Source organism: Rattus norvegicus, chromosome 15 (assembly GCF_036323735.1).
Source record: "Rattus norvegicus strain BN/NHsdMcwi chromosome 15, GRCr8, whole genome shotgun sequence".
NCBI lineage: Eukaryota > Metazoa > Chordata > Mammalia > Rodentia > Muridae > Rattus > Rattus norvegicus.
Window position 1 is genome coordinate 104,866,373 of NC_086033.1, and position 15,179 is coordinate 104,881,551.

General features: G+C 47.1%; 1 protein-coding gene and 1 long non-coding RNA gene across 2 annotated transcripts in view; one reads left to right on the forward strand and one right to left on the reverse strand.

Moving 5' to 3' along the window:
- Stk24 (serine/threonine kinase 24) overlaps positions 1-152 on the reverse strand; it is a 95,969-nt gene extending 95,817 nt beyond the window's left edge. The window contains exon 1 of the mRNA XM_063274471.1: positions 14-152. The gene's annotated coding sequence lies outside the window, so the exon portion shown is untranslated. The remainder of the gene's footprint in view (positions 1-13) is intronic.
- A 188-nt stretch (positions 153-340) lies between these two features.
- Positions 341-14,918, forward strand: LOC134482026 (uncharacterized). The gene is made up of 2 exons (XR_010058080.1): positions 341-2,814; positions 9,724-14,918. It is a non-coding gene; the product is annotated as an uncharacterized LOC134482026 (long non-coding RNA).
- Positions 14,919-15,179: the final 261 nt, after the last annotated feature.

The window sequence follows — 15,179 nt, forward strand, 5'->3', positions numbered from 1 at the left end:
TCTTCCCTCTTACCCGCCCCGGCCCTCCAGAGGCCAGAGTCTGCACTCGGGGTGTCCCCAGAGGGGCCTAGCCTGGGGCCTGTTCCAAAAGACTCGGGCGGAGCGTCCTCGCTGTCCGTACGAAGTTTCCAGCCAGATCAAGGAGGAAACCCCAAGGGTAGAGAGGGCAGTTTGTGTGCAGTGCCTTGGATACTGAACTCAACCTCGCCTGGGCCGCCGGGTGTGGAAACTTAGCTGGACGGAGGAAGGGCTGGGCCCCCGCCATCTCTGCGCTGCGCACAAGAAGGGGAAAGTGAGGTGCGGAGGGGTGACGGAGGAAGAGAAGACAATGGAAGGAAACCACGGTCTGGACTCTTACCCAGCCCTCCCCTCGCTTTACTGCTCCTAAGGCCGCGGGCCCACTCTGGGCACCAGCTCTGCCCTCCTTCTAAACTGTTTCTTCTGCAGCAAACAAGGACCGATGGAGTGAATCCATGCGCCTCCAGGAAGTACTGTATGTACTAGTGACAAATAGGAAGTGGTCTAAGAGTCAGAATCGCTCTGCCTCGGGCCATAGGGACCCTGAGACCTCATTCCTGAATGCCCATTTTGCCCCTCGGCTGTGCAAGGTTAAGCATACAAAGTGAGTCCCCAGGAGTTCAGAAATAGAAGATAAGGAAGAGATTATTTTCTGAGGTGTCCTTGTATTCCAAGAACACAGGCTCCCTCAAGGTCCTGCATCAGAAGTAAGCCCCATCCATAACCTTTGGAAACCTAGCCTAAGTGTCCTCTAGGATCCATTAGAAGGCTTACTCCTGGTCACATGACTGAGATGCGTTGCCTCGTCTCAAGAATAAACTGAAAACATTTAAAGTATGAACCCAGATACCCAAGAGTTTATGTGTTCCCTAAACATAAGAAACTTAAAAAAAGAAAAGAAAAAAAACAGTGCATAAAGAATACAGAGGAAAATGATTAAGACCATGAATTTTGAGTAGGCCTATATTCAAACTCAAATTCTACCTAGAATAACATGAAAGAATGATCAGAAATACATGACAGTGTCTACTAGGAGGCAGCGACTTTCAGTCTTGAAAATGACTGATTACATAAAGAGTACTTTCTTAGTACATTGAGAGGCAGGCAGATCTCTATGAGTTCAAGGCCAGCCTAGTCTACACAGTTCCAGGACAATCAGAGCTATACAGGGAAACCCTTTCTTATGACCCGCAAAAAGCAGGGGGGGGGGGAGCAAGAAGAAAAGAGGGAAAGATAATTTCAGGAGGTTACATGTTTAGTAATTGTGATGGCCTTAATGAGAATGTCCCTCACAGGCTCATGTATCTGAACACTTGCTCCCTAGTAGTCCAGTGCCGTTTGGGGAGGTATAAGCAGCCCAGCCTTGCTGGAGGAAGTCACTGGTGGTGGTGATGGTGGGCTTTAATGGTTCCAAGCCTGGTTCCTTGCGCAGTACTCTTCTCTATGCTTGGTGTTTATGGTTCAAGACCTGAGCAGTCAGCTTCCTATGCTGCTGCCACCCATATCAAGCTCCCCTGCCACCACTGACTCTAGACCCTCTGGAGAAATTCACCCAAATAGATACTTTGTTATAAAAGTTGCCTCGGGGTTGGGGATTTAGCTCAGTGGTAGAGCTCATGCCTAGGAAGCGCAAGGCCCTGGGTTCAGTCCCCAGCTCCGAAAAAAAGAACCAAAAAAAAAAAAAAAGTTGCCTCGGTCCTGGTGCTTTGTCACAGCACAGAGCTGTAACTAATGCAGCAATATAGAAAGATAGTTTTATTACACAGTGTCAGGAAAATACAGGGGTGAAAACAATAATATGTAATCTGAAGTCCTAACTCTGGGAGGTAGAAACAGGAAAGTCAGGCGTTCAAGGCCAGTTTCTCCTACATATTTAGTTGCATATGGGGTAAGTGAGACCAAAAATAATAAATAGGTAAATAAAAATAAGGGTAGTCTGATTTCAAGCTACTAGAATTCATATGTGTGTGTTTGAATTATATATCTGCATAGTAAAAAAGCCCACTATATACCAAGATTTAGCAAATGATTATTATTCTTGGACTTAGATTTATTTATTTTATTTATATGAGTACACTCTAGCTGTTTTCCAAAACACACCAGAAGAAGGCATCAGATCTCATTACAGATGGTTGTGAGCCACCATGTGGTTGCTGGGAGTTGAACTCAGGACCCCTGTCACTGAGTCAGCTCTCCAGCCCTATTCTTGGACTTAAAGATGGTTTCTTCAGCCACTGCTAACCTCCACCTAGGCAGACACCGTGCTAAGATGTGGACTAGGGATCAGGACAGTGATACCTATAGCATGACCGAGGACGAAGAGAATGGGGACAACCAGAAGTGTTGGAGAACTGGCCTTTGACCAGTAAATGATGGACAACTGCAACTGACTTTGCTGAGCTAACTTGCAGTGGAGAAGCCACAGAGACCGAAGCGCAGTGTGACATAATTTACAAAGTGAGCCAGTGTCTCCTTCTGTGCCCCAACACAGATGACTGTGAGAACTTGTCACATACGATGGGATCTGACTTCTTCTTTTTTTTTTTTTTTTCTTTTTTTCGGACCTGGGGACCGAACCCATGGCCTTGCGCTTGCTAGGCAAGTGCTCTACCACTGAGCTAAATCCCCAACCCCAGGATCTGACTTCTTTGAACAACGTGATTGGCTTTCTCCTTCCTGGTACCCTTCTTGTTCCCTCCCTGGCTGAACTTTACTTCTCAGACCACGTTGAGCACCACGTTTGTGGGGAGAGAGGAAGTCACACGGGAGTTACTGGTTCAGCTGCATCCTTCATAGGTAATTACCCAACATTCCTAGGCCAGTAGATCCCAGACATGGTTGGCAGGACCTGAGTGCAGAATCAGATCCTGCCCAATAGCTAATCGCATGCAAGAACTCTTCATTCATTCAAGAATTCATTCATTCGCACATTCACTCACTCACACCTTTTTTAATGACAGCTACATATCTAGCCTACAATCCAGGCTTGGGAATGCAAATGCCAGACCCTGGGTGCTTCCCTTAATGGCAGACAGACCAGTGTCCTGGGATCCTAACTTCGGAAGTATACAATACAGAACTTGGAGCTATAATAGCTGCTTTTGCAGCTGAGTGGGAAAGAGGATCTCTCTGCCTCCTGTTACGATTTTTTTTTCTGCACCTCCAATACATGATTATGACAGGTTGTATACTCTTCCTAATTCCGAAAGGAGAGCCTGTGAGGGGCTCCGTAAAGATTATACGTATTTCCAGTCTCCATGGAGACACTAATGCATCAAATTATTTTCATCCCCTTCTTTGCCTTTTGTGTTCGCTTGAAGGCATGGATTGAGCAATGGATTGTGCTCTTGACATATATTCTGGGCCTCAAAGGACGTTTCTATGTTCCTATACAGAGCCTCTTCGACACAAGGAGCCCCCCTTGTATTAGTCACCCCTAAACCAATTCTAAACTCTGCCAAGCTTGAGGAGTACAGCAGAAATCAGTTGTTCAATCCTGCCTGCGTCTCTCTGAGTCAAAAAGACAAGCATCCCTAAACACCACTTTATAAAGAACAGCTAGACACCAGGGCATTAGCAATTTAAAGGCACAGATTAAAGACAGGAACTTTCAGGGTGAACTTAAAGGAGAAAAATATGGATAGATTGGTAACTAACTAACAGCTACTTGATACAATCTCTACACGTCTAGTAAGTAGTTGGCCCCAAATTATCAGCAACTGTACAAAGAAACGTGTCATTGTCGGGTGACAGATAGACCAGGATGCTACACCAGCTACACAGAAGAATGGTGTGAGTAAAGCATCATGCAGTGTCCTCGGAGGCTCTTATAGGACAGCACTGGGGTCACCTTTCATCACACCCCACATCAGTCTGCCAAGACCGCCCTCACAGAACACCCCCACAGTACAGAGGTGGTGCTGGAAGCTGGAAGCCACAGGTCAAGTTTCTGAAGCTTGCAGCTGGCCACCACCCGCCACCTTCTGTCTGAATATGTTTGTCCTGAGCTCCCTTTCCATAAGGGCACCAATCAGAGCAGATTAAGACTATCCTGGGGTTGGGGATTTAGCTCAGTGGTAGAGCGCTTACCTAGGAAGCACAAGGCCCTGGGTTCGGTCCCCAGCTCCAAAAAAAAGAACCAAAAAAAAAAAAAAAAAAAGACTATCCTAACACCCCCATTTACCTCCCTTCCTTAAAGACCCCCATCTCCAAATCCAGCCGCAGTTCTGGGTAGTTTTCTGGTTAGGACTTAAACTCTGAATCGCAAGGGAAGGATAAAACTTGACACACAGGATCTCGGAGTTTCTGACCAGCGCTCTTCCAGGGTTCCTCCCATCTTGGCTAGTGGGATGAACCAGCCTCCTCTCTTTTGAGACTGTGTGCCTCCTTCCGCACTCTCATTTCCCATGTCTATGGGGAGGGATCATTTCATCCTTCCTGGGGTGTAGGTCTATGGTTTTATTGTATAGGGAAAGCAAAGCGCTACCCCTCAGTCCCGGAACCTCAGAGAGTTTGTCTGGTGAGTGCTCCAAAAGCAAAGAAATCACTTGGGATGTCTGGCGAGATCTTCCAGGGAAGATGTTAACAGAACCAGGGGCCCGTAAACAGTGTTTTCTGGCAAACTTGTTCAAGTGAGCTCTTTCCCACCAGCACCCTCCTTGTCTCTGTGCGTGGCTACATTTTAGAAATGCACCATCTCGGGAGAGCAGGGTCTCAAGACCTCATCCAGTCAAGGGAAGACTTTGGTTGTACTAAGAAACGGCTGGCAGTTCAGAAGCACCTGCTAGGGCAGGCTCACTGGAAAAATTCTCATGTGAGATTTCCCTCAGCGAAGAGCCAATTAACAAGGCTTGTCACACTCTGAACAGCGGCCACTTGACCCTGCCAATCAACTTCTTAAGGCTTCAGTACACAAAGACTCATGAGTGCTGTGTGTGTGGGTCCCCCCTCTCCCCCCTTCAAGGCTGGGTTTGCTCTCCAATGGATCCAGAAAGGACACAAATGAAATCATCCCCCAAAGAATGATGTCATCTACCCCACAGGAACACACTGCCACTGCTAAAAAGCTCTTGGCCCCAGTTCCTGACAAGAAAGATAAATGGTGGAGAATGATTTTAATTTTTACTTCAAGCAGATCCACAGAATTGTGGGCCCAAAGAACACCATGTCACAACACAAAGTAAAGCATGCCGGTGAGTCACAGACCCAGGTTCCAGGCTACAAATGACTTCAGTAAGCATGGAACCACTGCAGAAATGACCCTGCCTTTGGGTCAAAGACAGGTATCTCGTATGTGTCCTGCCTTCCCAGCCCACTTTCATTTGGTTTCCTGAAGGTTGGTGGAGCTGCCGAGGCCCTTTTTAACCAGTAAGAGAAAGTTACCTCCCCCCACCCTCAGCAAGTCCAAGAGAGAACTTTCTCCTGAATGATGGAAAGCCAAACTTGAATAATCAGACCTGGATTAACAAAAGAAGCAGTGTTATGGATCCAACCCAAGAGCCTCGGTCCTTACTGTTTTATGGTTGGTTCAGGGGCCTGGTGTGTGTGTGTGTGTGTGTGTGTGTGTGTGTGTGTGTGTGTGTGTGTGTGTGTGTGTGTGTTGTATAAGCCCAAAGTTGACATTAGGCATGTTTTTCCATCCTCGTCAACCCTGGGCATATTTTGGGAATGTTCTTCCCCATATTTATTGAAGCAGGATCTCCCGCTAACGCTGTACCTTACTAGCTCCAGTGAGTGTAGCAGGTTTGCTCCAAGGATCCTTTTCTCCGCCTCTGGAATTCTGGGATTAGACCTGTCCACCATGCCTGCCTGGCTTTTACATAAGTTCAGGGGATCTGAATCTAGTCCTTTATGTGTATTTAGGAGGGGTGCCTGTTGGTTTGGTTTGGTTTGGTTTAGTTTGGTTTGTTCAGACAATGTCTTCCTTAATAGGCTTGACCTAGCGTTCAATATATGGGCCAGATTGACCTCAAACTCACAGAGGTTTGCCTATGTCCTGCCTCCTGAGTGCTGGGTTTAAAGGTATGCACCACCATGACCAGACAGCCCATATTCTCTCACTGAAAACACTTTATCCAAAGACTTACCTTCCTGCCCTGCCCCATCTGGAGTATTTTTATACTGTATTTAAAAAAAACAGGGGTTGGGGATTTAGCTCAGTGGTAGAGCGCTTGCCTAGCAAGCGCAAGGCCCTGGGTTTGGTCCCCAGCTCCGAAAATAAATAAATAAATAAATAAATAAATAAATAAATAAATAAATAATAACCATAATATCAAAATCAAAAAGGAACCATCAGCCTCGGTGTCAAATACCCATGGACGCTGATCATCTTGTTGCTCAGGGTGCTGGTTGTATAAGGATCGCTGGGGGTGACGCTAGCCCTTGAAATCGGATTGCTGTGACAGATCCAAGACCCTGAATTTAACCAAGCCACAGAAACACGCTCTTACCACCCATCTACCAGAATAGCTCCCATTCGGATCCAAGACAGCTTTAATTGCTGATTCGGCGCTTTTCAAATTCTAAAAGAATTCATTCTGACTCATCGTTGGGAGCACCAGGAACCCTTCCAGACTTGTTGGGTTTTTTCAAACTCCTCTTCCAAGGCTTCATCAGCTCTCCTGAGCCTATCGAGGTCCTCCTTGGTTGGTCACTTAAGTGCTTCAGTTCATGATTTGAACCTGACCTCTTGGCTAGGTCCTATGACTCCTTTTTCTCTGTCCCGTCACCCACAATGATCTTGCTGTCATCCTCTTGCTGGTCTCTGACATGCGGTCTCAGCCCCCACTGGAAGCTGGAAGCTGTACTTTTCTGACTTCACCTGTGTTAGGAAAAAAGTTGCCCCGCCCATCTTTTTTGCTTTGTTTTCATTTGCATATGTCTGTTTAAAATAAGATCTCATGTAGTTTAGGCTGGCCTTGAACTCTTTATGTGGCTGGGTCTGGCCTTGAACGCCTTGTCCTCCTGTTTCTACGGCCCAAGTGCTGGTATCACAGGCAAGGACCACAGCAGTAAACAGCCTCCTGTTTTGAATACTTGTTCCCAAACTGGTGACCATTGCCAGGTCTGTAGTGCCTTTAGGAAGTGGCTGGTGCAAGGTGACTAGCCAGGGCATTTAAAGGTCATCCCCAGCCCCGACTCTCTGCCTCCTGTGGGGGTCATGTGAACAGTCGTATATACTCCTGCTCCACAGACTGACCCTCACCGGCTTTCACCCCTTCTGTCCATATGGACTGAGATCCATTGAGAAAAAAAAAATACATTTTCTTCAATTGTTCCTGCCAGATGCTTTGGTTATAGTGACCCAGAAGGAAGCAGGGCACATGGATTCAAGGGTAAAGCAGAACCACCGCTCTTCTCTCTACATTCATTTTCTACTCTGCTGGGTACAACTCTCATCTCCGTTCTCCTGGTTTGATGTCAAGAGCTACTCTGTGGGATCCTAGTAATTCCAGAGGGATGAGGATCTTTCATTTGGTGGGGGGTGGGGGTTCTGTGCATAAAATCTCACTAGATAAACCTAGATTTGTGGCTATGTATTCTTATGACCAGTGGGCGAGAAAGCACACAGATAAGGGAGGCCAGTGTAGCTGGCCTTTGATTCTGCAACATGGGAGGGCCACTCTGCAGCCAATGAAGACTCAGCATGATATGGTCTACAGAGGCTGCCCAGCACATGTGTGAACACAGAACACACACACATACCCACACATGTGTCTGCACATACAATCTGCTTTTACACACACACACACACACACACACACACACACACACACACACACTCACGACTCTTACCTTTTTTTTTCCTGGAGAGATGTAAAGAAATGTCTATTCCCCTCAAATAGAGAGCACACAGGCAGACCACCATGAAGGATTCATCTTGGCGAATCAGTAAGTTTACTGGGCTTTCTTACAGGAAGGAGCACATTCTAAGGCAGCTATACTCCCCAAGATGTCCCCCTAGGCTACACATTAGAGCTACCAGTCCAATGTTTGCTTCCGGAGGCTCCCTAGGAGGATGGTGGACCACAGGGCCTGAGAGCTCAGTGAGCCTCTGTAATCCCTGTGTAAGGAATGCCAATAGGCTGGAAGTCTTGGGAGTCACCTGCTACTGACCTAGTGGTCACAGTTACTCTGAAGCAAAGATAGCGACCGTCTACAGCCTGTGAGGGAGGTAAAAGGACATGCCTCTGAACCCACCAACCTGAGTTCAGGGTACAGAGCCAGGGGTCAGATTCCAGCAAGTTGCTCTCTGATCTTCACACACTGGAGCATACATATACAAATAGCTCAGCTCAATGAGTGAACACGAAAATAAAGGTTAGGGTGGCAGTGATCGTGCCCGACCCAGAAGAAGCTGCTACATTACAGTAACTCCGTAAGCGTGCCTACATCCCAGAATAATGGCACCAACTCATGCCAACCCTTTTACAGAAATGCACAGTCCCTTTTACAGAAATCGCCCCTCTCCGAGGGTCTTGGAATAAAACATAATCTCTTACTCAGGTAGACGAGCCCTTCAGAGCACAGCAGTGCACAGGAACACCGAATCCCCTTCTTGTAGGGAGAATGTTTAGTAACATGCATACAGAAAAGAAAAACCTCTTTGAAAGGGATCAGGAAAACAAGTAGGTGTCGCCATCCACCCCCCGTGTGTCTGAAACCTTCCTGGAAAGTGAAGTCAGGGCAGCTGTGCCAGTCTCAGGGCTGTGCTGGCTCTGTACCCTGAGAGATGCACCACAGCCACCTGGGAGGGACTCCTAGTGCACTAGACCCTTTCTAGCTCGCCTCTTGTTGGGGAGGGTGTGGGGTCACCCGTCACCATTTTAGTGTGGAGGTCTCAGATTTCTCCTCTATAGCCCCGTTTTAAAGCCTTGACTTTTCGTAGTGTGTCTTGGCCCAAAGACATACCTAACAGACCAATTAAGGAGCCATGTATTGCAGGCAGTGACGATGGTGCACAACTTTAGTTCCAGCCCATGGGAGGCAGAAGGAGGCGGCTCTCTGGGGTTTGAGGCCAGCCTGGTCTACCTTCCAGAACAGCCAGGGCTACACAAGAAACACTGTCTTAGAAAACAAGCAAACAGAACCAGGAAACAAAGAGGAGGAGGAGGAAGCCACCATGTATAAATAGCTTAGCGCACACTTGTGCCTCAATAATGTCGGTGGATGGCTCAGTTCATAAGGTGCCCCAAGGCTCAAATAAAGAGCCAGGGGCATGCTGGGATGCACCTGTAATCCCAGGCAGGTAAGATCAGTAAGGAGCCAGCCTAGCATAACTGATGAACTATCAGATGGGGGGTGTGTGTGTGTGTGTGTGTGTGTGTGTGTGTGTGTATACAGACTTAGCAACTTGAGTGTGATCCTCAATGGAAGGACAAAACCGATACCACAAGATTGTCCTCTGACCTCCACACACGCCATGCGCATATCCACCAATAATAATAAGTACAGTTTTTAAAAGCCAAGGTGGATGCTCGTGTCACAGACAACACCCAAGGTTGATCTCTAGCCTCCGCACACAGCCACACACATACATGTACCTACACATGAAGGTATACATACATGCATATATACAGCCACACACATACATGTACCTACACATGAAGATATACATACATGCATAAATACACAGAGAACAGGTGAAAAGAAAGTACTGTAATGCTAATGTAGTTTTTAACTATTGTTTTTATTTTATACGTATAGGTGTTTTGCCAGTGTGTATATCTGAGCACCATATATATACACAGTGCCTATGGAGACCAGAAGAAGGCATCGGATCCCCTGGAACCAGATACAGGTGATTGTAAGCAGCCATGTGGATGCAGGGAACTGTACCCAGGTCCTCTGGAAGAGCAGCCAGTGCAGCTAAGCACGGAACCACCTCTCCAGTCCCTCAAAGTCATATCCACTCCTGGACTAGCAGGCTAACGGGATGCATTCCTGTTGGATATGGTATAACTTCCCAACCTTAGAGTCATAATGGACACCACCACACGCTGATTTTTTTTAAATCACAGTAATTGCCAAAGGGATTTAGCTCAGTGGTAGAGCACTTGCCTAGGAAGCGCAAGGCCCTGGGTTCGGTCCCCAGCTCCAAAAGAAAGAACCAAAAAAAAAAAAAAATTACATATCATTGACTTTGCAAATGACATAGCATCATTGATCTAATATATGATCAATGTTGAGACAAATATTAATACCTGTCAGTGTGATGTCTGATAAATATCTAGCCTTGCTATGTTTTCTAAAAAATGTAAAGTGTCCCATGGTACCTCTGGATTCTGAGCAATACCCAAGAATCCCCTAGACCAGAATTTGGGAACCATGAGTTTTAAGAATTAGACAATCAAATGACTTCCCTGCTGACCCAACTCCCTGGAAAACAGGGTAGAGGTCAAGGCCACAGCCTGCTGGGATAAGATGCCACAGTGTAAATTTTATACATAGGCAGGGCTAATGAGTCCCTTGGCCCAGGCCATGGGGAAAATCATGGCTTCCCGTTTAGCAGGAGGAAGAAGGAAGCTGGGATTTTTAGAGGGACAGATGATCAGGGTCCAGTGCATCTCTGGCTTCTTCAGACTACCAAGCAAGACGCAAGATGGAAATGCACATCCTCTGCCAAAATGTATTAACAGTTCCAGACCACGGTGTGGTGGCTCAGACCTGCAATCCCAGCGGTTGGGAGGTAGTCGCATGAGACTCAAGATCCCACTACAAGGTGAGTTTGAGGCTAGTGAGGGCTAGGTGAACCCTACCTCAAAATAACAACAAAACAAAACAAACAACATGCCAAGTAGTTGAGGAGAGATTTGCTTGTTGTTCAAGCATGAGGACCTTAGTACCCATCTAAACCAAATGTCTGTAATCCTGGTACTAGGGAGACAGACGTGGGCAGATGCCTACAGCTTGCTGGCTAGCCAGCGCAACGGAACGGTGAGGTCCAGGTTCAGTGAGAGGCCCTATCTCAATTAATTGATTAATTACGGGACAGAGTGGTTCAAGTGGGGAAGGGATTCAATGTTGACTTCTGTCTTAGAAGCCTGTGCACACCCCATGACCACATACATACACAAAATGATTTCAAAGCTCGGTGTGCCGGTTCACACCTATAATTCCAGTGCTGAGAAGCAGGAGAATTGGCACTAGTTGGAGACCAAGCCTGGGCTACAGAATAACAACACCCTGGCTCAAAGGAGCAACTTCAAGGCAGCAAGAGCAGAGCAGTAAGCCAAACACTGCTTTAGGAGCAGGCCCACACAGGACTACGTGTTACCTCTGGACCCAGGTTTACTTCCGGTGTTCACCTGCCTTTCTGGCTCGCGGTCACCCACTGTAACATAATTATGCCTTTGGCATGAAACACACCTCTGACTTGGAACCAGCCTGAAGGACCTCTAGGGCAACACCACATGGCTGTCATCCAAGACTGCATAGCTTGCTGATGACCAACTTGGCTGAGACTTGCTTGTCTCTTTTGTGCAACGTACTCAAGGCCATGAGAGAGGTCAGCACTCTCGATCTGACTTTTTTTAGACTAAGAGCGTCCTGCGTGCCAGGCTGCGGGCAAGCCAGGAAGTAGCATCCCGTGCCCACAGTCCCAGGCAGCAGGACAGCAACACCTGAGACTGCAGAGCTCCTGGTCACTTGTCCCTGGCAAGAAGCACCCTCGTCTGGCAGGGAGCATCCTTGTTTGTTTGGATCAGCAAGCCTTACACAGCTGTGCTATTTTGTGTGGGTGTGAAAACACTGTGAGGAAATCCCATCTTTAAACCTACAGAGTCCAAGGTCTACAAGTGGTCCGTCCCCTAAGGCAAACCAGCCAGCCTCAAGCCCATCACAGGAGCACCAGCTTTCCAGTCATAGGGGTTCCTTCTGCTGAGCACAGGCCCAGCTCAGTCTTCCAGACACCCTCTGGTCCTGATCCAAGCCTTCCTCCTTCTCTCTCTTCCTCTTTCCTCCTCCTTCTCTCTTTCTCTCCCCCCCCCCCAATGCATGAGGCATGGAAGGTGCACATTTTTACATTTTTTTAAAAAAAGATTAATGTATTCTATGTATGTGAGTACACTGTCGCTGTCTTCACATACATCAGAAGAGGGCATCGGATCCCATTACAGATGGTTGTGAGCCACCATGAGGTTGCTGGGATTTGAACTCAGGACCTCTGGAAGAGCAGTCAATGCTCTTAACCACTGAGCTGTCTCTCCAGCCCCTGATCCAAGTCTCTTGTTTCTCTAAACTGTCAATTTTAGATGATGGGAAAGTATTCAAAACTATCTTAAATGGGAAGAATAAGTTATTGTCTTATATAACTGAAAGGAAAAAAAAAGCAGATTCTCCTTGTGTGTTTTGTTTGTGAGTCTGGGACTCACACCCAGGCTCTTACACATGCTGGGCGGGTCACTTCTGATCTATGTCCCTGTCCTTGTAATTTTGAAGTAGAGGCTCTATGTAGCTCAGACTGTCAATGAGCCTGCAGTCCCCCTCAGTCTGCCTCCCAAGTGCTTGGGGTTACTGAAGCACACCCTCTCCCTGGCTGACAGCCAATGTTTGTAAGTCAGCCTTAGTCACATATTAGGACTCAAATGGTAAGAGGCTGGGTTGACAATATAGTTCAACTGATAGAGCGCTTGTCTAGCATGCAGGAGACCCTCAGCACCACATAAACCAAGTGTGATGTACCTGCCTGCAATCTCGGAATCAGAGAAATAGATGCAGGGAGATTAAGAGTTTGGGGCTGGGGATTTAGCTCAGTGGTAGAGCGCTTACCTAGGAAGCGCAAGGCCCTGGGTTTGGTCCCCAGCTCCGAAAAAAAGAACCAAAAAAAAAAAAAAAAAAAAAAGAGTTCAAGGCCCAGGGGTTGGGGATTTAGCTCAGTGGTAGAGTGCTTGCCTAGCAAGCGCAAGACCCTGGGTTCGGTCCCCAGCTCCGGAAAAAAAAATAAAAAAAAGAGTTCAAGGCCCTGAAGGGATTTGCAACCCCACAGGAAGAATACCAACTAACCAGACCTCTCAGAGCTCCCAGGGACTAAACCACCAACCAAAGAGTACACATGGAGCGACCATGGCTCCAGCTGCATGTGTAGCAGAGGATGGCCTTGTTGGGCACCAGTGGGAGGGGAGGTCCTTGGTCTGGTGAAGGCTCGATGCCCCAGTGTAGGGGAATGCCAGGGCAGGGAGGAGGAAGTGGGTTAGTGGGTGGGGAAGCACCCTCATAGAAGCAAGGGGAGGGAGGACTGGGACAGGGGGTTCCGGAGGGGAAACCAAGAAAGGGGATGATAACATTTGATATGCAAATAAAGAAAATATTCAATTAAAAATGCAAAAAAAAAAAAAAAAGAATCACCCATTACCTGGGACCTCAATCTTAAGAGTCTGTTAGTCATCCTTCCTGCTTGATCACAAGAAAAAACAAAGATGTTCAAAAGAACTCAGTCAGTTCTGCTATACTCTTTTTTTTTTCTTCCCCCCGGAGCTGAGGACCAAACCCAGGGCCTCACGCTTGCTAGGCAAGTGCTCTACCACTGAGCTAAATCCCCAACCCCTGCTATACTCTTAATAAAATATAAAAATGTCAATTTAAAAAAATAAAGCCTTGTTTATGTCAACTGTAACAAAAAATTAAAAATGAGTTCAAGGCCATGCACAGCTACACAGTGTTTACATGAGGCCAGGGTGTGTAAGTGCCATGTGTGGGGTGGCACCCAAGGAGACCTGAAGAGGGCATTAGATCTGAGAACTTCTGAAGCTGGAGTTACCAGGCAGTTGTGCACTGCCAATAAGAATGCTGAGAACTAGCCTTTAATCCCAGCATTTGGAAGGCAGAGGCAGGCAGACATCTGTGAGTTCAAGGCCAGCCTGGTCTACTGAGCAAGTTCTGGGACATCCAGGGCTACACAGAGGAACTCTATCCTGAAAAACAAAACAACAAACAAACAAACGGCTGAGAGCCAAACTCCCGTCTTCTTGCAGTTCTTCCAGAGCAGGTGCTAAATATCAATTGTTAACCCATCTTCACAGCCATGGACATAGAGAAAGTAGAATGAAAGCTGCAAGAGGTGACTATGGCTTCTGACAACCAGAGCTAAAGACTCGAACAAGTACCCAGGACTCTTACTACTATTTTGAGTTTGGAGCCAGATGGGGCCTTCGTGGTAAGACACCCGCTCTGGTCTGATTCCTAGCACTACAAAAGGAACGAAATAGAAAAGATGAAAGCCCGGAAAGAGCTGTGATAGGGCAAGGGCATTGGAAGGCGGGGTGGTCTGAGACTGGCCCCCATAGGGTCATGTATTTGAACACACGTTCCCCAGTTAGTGGAACTGTTTAGGAAGGATTAGGAGGTGTGGCCTTGTTGGAAGAGGTGTGTCATGCCAGGCCAGTCTTGCTTTCTGTCTACCATGTGTTTATGCATCAGCTGTAAGCTCTTAGCTCCAGCTCCAGCACCATGCCTGCCTGCCTGCCTGCCTGCCAGCCAGCTAGCCACTACTCCCGGTGCCATGATGATCTGCAACTATAAGCAAGCCCTCAATCAAATGGTCCCTTTAAAAGTTGCCTTGGCCATGGTGTTTCATCATAGCAATTAGAACAGCAATGGAGACAAATGGGCCTGAGTGATTTCTTGGGGCAAGACTAAATAAAGATGTAGTCAGCAGACAAAAGTCCTGTGACCTCTGAAGTGGGGAAGTAGGGGCTAAGGGTAGCTGCTTAATCTGAAACCTGAGAAATCCAGGATCATCTTTCAGAACTACAAGGCTAGCCAGTCTTAGATCATAGCCAACATACTTTTCATTGAAGACACAGATAGTAAATATGTTGGGCTTCAACCTCACCGTTGTGTTAGCAAAGCAGCCACAGGCGATACATTTGCTCACAAAGTTGTAAATAAAACTGTATACTGGGGCTCTGGGGACCTTGTGTGTTGATGTCGACAAATGATCGAAGTGATTTGCCTTGGGTTGTAAACATCTTAAGTTGGGTAAGTGGTCTGAAGTAGGCCGACTCCAAAGCTCACAAAGGGGAAAACAGAAACTATGTAGCCACCGGAAAGGTCAAGGTGCTATCCTTAATGACTCCATGACAGCCTGTAATAAGTAAGTCCATAATACATAAGCAGTTAAAGATAAAGACATGTCCAAAACACATAACCGACAAGAACAGCAA